The sequence below is a fragment of the Carlito syrichta genome, unplaced genomic scaffold, assembly GCF_000164805.1.
Source record: "Carlito syrichta isolate Samal-C Ts95f unplaced genomic scaffold, Tarsius_syrichta-2.0.1 Scaffold302276, whole genome shotgun sequence".
NCBI classification, from domain to species: Eukaryota; Metazoa; Chordata; class Mammalia; order Primates; family Tarsiidae; genus Carlito; species Carlito syrichta.
The window spans coordinates 775,115-782,417 of record NW_007246372.1 but is presented as its reverse complement, the minus strand read 5'-3'; the positions used below and the strand labels follow the sequence as shown (position 1 = coordinate 782,417).

General features: G+C 38.6%; 1 long non-coding RNA gene across 1 annotated transcript; it reads right to left on the bottom strand.

Moving 5' to 3' along the window:
• Nucleotides 1–479: 479 nt before the first annotated feature.
• LOC103258523 lies at nucleotides 480–7,101 on the bottom strand. Its single transcript, XR_504191.2, has 3 exons — nucleotides 7,035–7,101; nucleotides 5,677–6,396; nucleotides 480–4,138 (listed from the first exon to the last, which is right to left on the bottom strand). It is a non-coding gene; the product is annotated as an uncharacterized LOC103258523 (long non-coding RNA).
• Nucleotides 7,102–7,303: the final 202 nt, after the last annotated feature.

Sequence of the window (7,303 nt, the reverse complement as noted above, 5' to 3'; positions counted from 1 at the left end):
AGAAGTATAAAGTTGAAAATCTAATGTAATCTACACTGCTCAAAGCCATTAATAGACTTTTCTATGAATTTATAAACATAAGCTCACACATATTTTTAAATGAGTTCATACTATATACACTTTTCTATCAATAGCTTGTTTTACTTAATGTATCATGGCATTTTTCCATGTCCATACACAATAAATGTACTTTATTCATTTAAACAGATATGTACATTTTCTTATATGATTGAACCATATGTTATTAAACCAATCCTTTACTGATCAACATTTACGTTTTCTTCTATTACTTTCTACATTCAATTTTTATACTTCAGTAGTATCTTACATATTCCCTCAGTTCCCGTTTCATTTTGGAAAGTAATTTCAGTGTGGCCATAACCTGTAGTTTAATACATACCTGAATCTGTCAAATTTCGATGTTGGTAGATTCATATTAGCCAGGACTCAATTTCAAGTAACAGAAACCCAACTCATAGTAACTTAAACAAAAAAGGGTATTTATTGGTTCACATAACTGAAAAGTCCAGGGGATATACTAGCTTCAGGCACAGTTGGATCCAGGGGCACAAACGTTGTCATCAGGACTCAAAAGTCTTTCCATATTTTGGCTCTGCTTTTCTCTGCACTGGCTTCATTATCTGACTGGTTCACTCAATTCTGGAGGTCCTGTTGGTTTGAGTTTTTCATCCTATAAAGCTAAACCACCTCAGTAAAGAGAGCTTCTCCTCCTCCACAGTTCAGTAAAACTAGGGATGAGTATGACCGAACCATCTTGAATTATATAACCATTCTGAATCAAACACTATGTTCAAGGAGATGGATTTGCTGATAGATGAGGTCTGAATTACATGTCCACCTGTGAAGCCCAAGGTTGGGTCAGATTGTCCCAACCACATGAACTGAAGATAGGAAGAGGTGGTTCCAAGAAACATCAGGGAGTTGTTGCAATGAGATAGAATGGATGCTGGGCAATCAAAAACTATGTCCGGGATAAGACCAGATGTTGAAAAGAGCTAATTTCTGCTCATGAAGTTGAATGGTAACAGCTTGCACTGTTTCTTCCTTGGCAATAAATTAAAAACAAACAAACAAAATGCAGTAAGGGATACATCTGTCATGCCCCCAGGAAGCCTGTAATCCATTTGGATGGAATAATTGTGTCCAATAGCATACTTTGGATGATACCAGAGTTTCAATACAAGCAAGCTCAGTGGTCATGAGTCTGAGAGCCCAACTGTCCTGTTGATATGAGCAAGACAACTAGCCTTCTACTATCAAATAATTCTGTGAGGCTATTTGAGTCAGCAGTATATTTTAAGTTCAGTGAAAAACTTTTCTTGTGTTCCTGTAAGTCTTTTGCCAAGTTGTACATTTCTGTGAGTACTGGTGAATTGGACTCATTTCCGTATTACTGCAGAAGACAGAAATGGACAGTTTTTGACCTGTTGTATTTTTCAGATAGAAGAGGTTTTCCAGATGCCAAAAATGTTCAAATACATATAAGCATAGAGGCTCACTCTGCACTTAAGTTTTAAAAAGCTCCTGATCAAGGAGTATACAGCATGGTTCTTCCTGTTGTGAATATTAAGTCCTGGTGAATGAGGTGTGGGTTGCTTTTACTAAAAAAATCTGTGGTGGAACTGGGCACAACATAGGCTGACATTAGCTGTAGTCTTTTCAAGGTCAGTCTGATTGCAGCAACATGTCAGAAAAGGCAGGCAAGAGCTGAGTCAGGTAAATAGACAAGCAGGGTAACTTTAGCAGAGCCAGCCTTAGAATAGTTAGGATATGTCACGGAAGAACAGGCAGATTAATAATGCAGCTCTGTAAATTAGTTTGTACCCTGGGTACTCCAGGATTAATCCATAAGGTTTACTCTGGATAGTTTTCTGATGTTAAAGCTTCCATCAGGTTCATCAGCTTTCAGTTTTCTGCTCATCTGCTGAAGAACTTTCAGCTCAGGAGAAGGCCATAACCTCAGTGCAGACTTGAGATTCTGTATACTTTATGCTACATCTGGGAGTGACAGGGTCAGCAGAGCCACATTTATCAAAATTGGCCCTAGTTTCTTTGGTAATCAAGTCTTCATTTTAACTCAGCCAATTTCTGAGAATCACCTTACAAGCAAGTCAAGGCGTCAAATTGTTGAATGGTGCTGTTGGAAGATTTAGATGAGATCTGAGGCATAGAGATAGTAGGCAAGCTCCTCAGTTTAAGTTTTAGGCTTGTTTTTCCAACCACTAATTCTTATACACAGTGTACATTTTAGACTCTTAAGCAGGTGATTACCCTCATTTTAAACCACTCATTTTGACTGAGTACGACAAGATTAGAGGGAATGATTGGCAGTGTAGATCAATATCTTTTTCTGTAAAGTATAGGAAAAACAGAGAAAAAAAGAGCTGACAATTTTAAGGTGGTAAAAAAATTGAGCTTGAAGATAATTTCTTCATTACAAATAATAGTTGTATATACAAGCAGGCTAGTCATTCAGATTTTATAAGTTGAGGGTGAGAGCAACCAGATCCAGGTCTTGTTTAACGATACGTAGTGAATCACGTAATCACAACTGGTCTAGAGTATAGGAGACAAGAATATAAACCATTTCCAATATTTAACCAGTGCATTCATTAGAGTACCTCAGGATAGCTGGTCCTTAAATTGACAGGGAAGGAATGAAAATTTCTCATTACACACATCGAAGTCTCCTTGTTTGACAAAATCTGGTCTGAGAGTTCATGAATTGAATACTTCCTACAGAAATAAGTTGTCTTAATGCATGAGTGATTCATGGCAAGGAATAAAGTCAGCAGCTCTGAACCACTGTAAAATGAGAGTATTGAGACAGATGTGATCCCATGAAAACATCCACAAGGTGAGCAGCTCTATAGTCTACTGATAAAAATCCTTAGATGTATTCTTTGTGGATTTTTTTCAAGTCAGTCTGTTTCCAGCAAAAGTAGACAGTTTAGTTATTTGAAATGTCCAGAAAATAAGTTATTATGGCCTAGTCAAAGGGCCTGCTTTCAATTATCCCTACCACCTATAATTGATGCTATCAGACATCTAAAGACTCATCTTAAAAGTATCTCTCTCACTGGCTAGGTGATTTTCCAAATGGTTTCACTTTAAATCACATACATGAGAAGGGATGTTCAAAGATCATCTCTTGCGGATCAGCTGTTACATGTAGTTAAAGCTGAGGAGTCATGACTTTGGAGAAAAGGCAGATATGCCAGTGATGAAAAATTTTAGCTATTTTTTTTTTAAAGTTACTAGCTCATTTATCCTGGAAACAGTAGTTAAACTGAATAAAAACCAAGGAGCAGCATGACTGCCACTGACTAAGTCATACAGTGACTTGCAGTTTGAAAAGATGAATTATAAATAGGTACTGAGCCCCTTTAGGAAATATTGCCAGCACTTGAAATTTGCTTTCATAGTTAATGGTTATCCCTTGCACAGAGTACCATGGCTGATGATGAGAAGTCAAATGTACAAGTTGATCTAATATGGCCTCAATGAGGCATTAGTTTCAATACCAGCTTGCTAGCAATTCAGGTATCCACAGAGGGTCAAGACTTCAAAGTCATGTACTTCAAGTACCACTAGAACATCTGGTGTTTGTGAGAGAAATTGGTTAAGGAGTTTGTCAGTACAGGGTGCATAGAATGCTCTCTGGCTATATCCAATTCCAGGAATCACTGGAAGTCCATCTGGGTTGGAGGGCTGTTAAACTAGGTTCACTCACTTGACACCACTTTTAGCCATGTGATTATTCCCAGGGGCAAAGGCATGCCTGACTTCTTGCACTTTTCTAAGATTGCTCAGCATCAACTGAACATGGCTGTGTTGAGTAGAGGTAAAGAAAAGATCAGAATGCCATTCAGGTCATACATATTGTTGTCTAGGGCAGTAGTTTTCAAACTGTTCTGAAGAGTTCTAGGTGTTGTAAGGAAGTCCCCTTGGGTGTCACCATGGTGGTAAAGATGCTTAGGGCAGGCTTCAGGCCCTCACTCCTGCTTCACTGCTTCATCCACAGCTCTGGGCTTCCGCATAGTTTTCATTCAAAGGGCTTCAGGGCCACAAAGACTTTGGAGAACCATTGATCTAAGAATAAGTTGTTCACAAAATGCTGAAATACAAAAAATAGGTCACAGAAACCAGAAACTGTGAGCAAAGCCTGTGGTAAACCAAGGTGTTTCCCTAGTCATTCTTTCTCTAATGTGGGCCACATTGCAGGTTGATGAAGTGAAAGTTCAAGCCTGCTATAAATTCTGATTGCCTGTGGTTGGGCTTATAAGTGACTATCAGAGAAGATGACTAATGATTTCAAGTTGTAACAGCACTGGTTTTGTATACAGTTGCAAATGTATCTATTTCCTTATAGAAGTCATGGCTGGATGACTTCTCCTCAAGCACTGATACAATCTCAATGGGCTACAACTCAAATTCTAATAAAATCTCTCCTTCTCAAGCTTCATCCTCCCCTTTCCCTATCCTCCTTCCTTCCCAACCTCCTTACCCACCTGAGATGCAATGCCCTTGAACTAATTGGGAATTCATCCAATTTTGGGGCAGAGTTTGCCTCCCCCCATTTCCTTCCCATGTATCTTCACATATCATCCAGAGATTCCCTTGACAGAAAATAAAGGTAATGGTCAAGATGTAGGACTCTCAGATGACAGACACATACTAATTCAAGTAGTTAATGATAAGATATGAGAAAGAGGAGTTTCAAAGATGCTGTTTATAATGGGGACTCCAGGACAATGTGCTGGCAATCAAGCAGCACTGGGTATACCACTCTAAAGCAGTATCCATATTCCATTAAAAGGAATGATGCAAAAAATAGCATTCTATGTTTGATTAAAGTTAGGACACACTGGTTTAAACAGTGAAATGGAGCTCTTTGCTGTAGTATCTTCTGAGACCCTTTAATACACTGCATTGCAGATTGAGGGAAGGGACAAATTTTAGCAGTACCTTATTAGACAACAGAAGCTCTCTATATATGGCATACATACACATACACACATACACAAACATATATAGACAGTACTGCTCTAAAAATATTTTGTATAAATATTAGCTTGGGGAGAGGACCACAGATTAGCTTTTAGTGTCTAAGATTATTAATAAGACTTAAAAAAAAAAGACATATGAACAAAGATCCCTAATTAACTAGGTCATCCATGGAAAGACCATGAAAATGGGCAACAGATCTAAAAGTAGCCTTGTTGTTAGAACATGTGCCTTTTTGACTTGACAGTCTATCAAAATAGAGACAGTATGCTCCTAAATCTTAGGGATTCTAGTCCAGGTGAAGCTATCACACATCATTATACTTATGATATCCTGTGTGATTGATGGCACCATTATCAGGAAGTAGGAAAATATCCCGGTGTTCTCAATCTCCAGCCATTTTAATACTGTGAGTAAAGTAGAGGCTAAGTTAATTCCAAGGGGAGAAATGGACTGGGAGTCAGAAGGCCTAGCCTCCTCATAGCTATGTCACCTTGGATAACTGCTTAGCCTTTTAAAGTTTCTATTCCCTCATTTGCAGAAAGAGATTATGATTTATTGTGTTATTTGGAAAACTGAGATAATGTAAAAGTGCTTTGAAACTGTAAAGTGCTATATAAACAGAGGGGATTACCATAGAGGTTCTACCTTGATGTATTAAGAAGTCTTTTCTGGAATCTGACTGGAGTCTTGTGAGACGCTGTTAGGTAAAGGGACTCCTTGGTAGAATTTCTTACATTCGTGTGAGGTTCTGGTTCCTGAGTGATCCCAAAGAAGATGATATGAGGAGTTCACTGTGCCTTTGATTTGATCCCAATGGGGTTCTCATTCTATAGGCTACTACAGGATTTGAATTGAAAAAGAACACGGTCCATGACCTTGATGGGATCCTAGATGGTTCATGAACTTCAGTCATTTGAGATTGTGGGGTGTGGTCCAATGCTGTTTTCAACAGAGATGTTGCTTGTCTTCCGATGGCATTGATAACTCAAAATCCCCTGGTCCGAATTTATTATGTGTCTCTGAAGGCTGTAACTGAAGAAATGAAATGAATACTCATGGAACAAACTGGGCCACTGTTGGGATAAATAGCTTCAGCTATTTGGCTTGAGGACTCTGATGTCACTATATAGAGCTGTGCTGAATCTGGGTAGAACAGGACAGGAGTGGAGGTAAAGGCCACATCATGATGGCTGAATGCCTCTTAGGTCACAGTGGTCCACTGGAATGGTGTCTTCTTCAGTAGTAAGGTGGCAGGAATCACCATGGGTAAAAATCCAGGTACCAGATCTGTAGGCTGATGGAATATAGCACAAGGAAGGTAGTCAGAAGGTCCAGGTGAAGACTCAGCAATCAGGAGGCACAGGACTAGAAGGGGTGGGACAAAACAGGTAAGATAACAATGCATGGAATTACAAACACAGCACTGGAGTGGGTATGCTGTCAGAACATCAGATGCCTGATGGATACTAACTCTGGACAAGCCTGGCTTAGACAGATGCTGACAAATGATAAATGAAAACAAACAAAAACCCAAAAAAGAAAAGCACAAAAGCCTCATTAACAACTGCTAATAATGAGAACAAAAAAAAATTCTCTGGCAAAGATCTATTTCTGAAAATTAACTGTCTCAGGGAAGTGGCAAACAGAAACTACCCTAAACCTCATGCTTTGGGGAATTAATTTGATTATAATCAGGCTGGTAGACATTAGCTGATGGGGAAGGAAGCGGCTCCACAACTGGCAAAAAAGAACTGAGATTTTAAGTTTATATATCAACAATAAAGTTAAGGAGATATTGCCTCTTTTCCTTTTCCAATGACTCCCTTAAGTTGTCTTATGACCTTCTCCTTTTAAAAGCTTTTATATTTGAGGGCTCCTTAGATCTTTGAAAAATTAAAAACAGTAAAGCATAAAGGAAGAAACATGGCCCATATTTAGTGATTTTTTTCTTCTAATTAAGAGTATGCTTAGTTATCACACAACTTAATTAAGCAAACACTTACTGAGTGCTATTCTGAGACAGCCTGCTGTCTAAATTCATCCTTTCTAATAAATGCTTCATCATAGGTGGTGGTATGTGTGGGCAAAGATGCATTAAACAAGGCCCTTGCTTTCAAGGAGCTTGCTATCTGCAAAGAGAGCAAATGCAGGCAAATAACTATCTTACAGGATTTTGCATACAAAGACAGAGAAAAGATATAACATGTCATAAAACCTACAGATCACTTCTGGCTACAGTTAGGAGACTCATGGAAGAGAGAACATCTGAGTT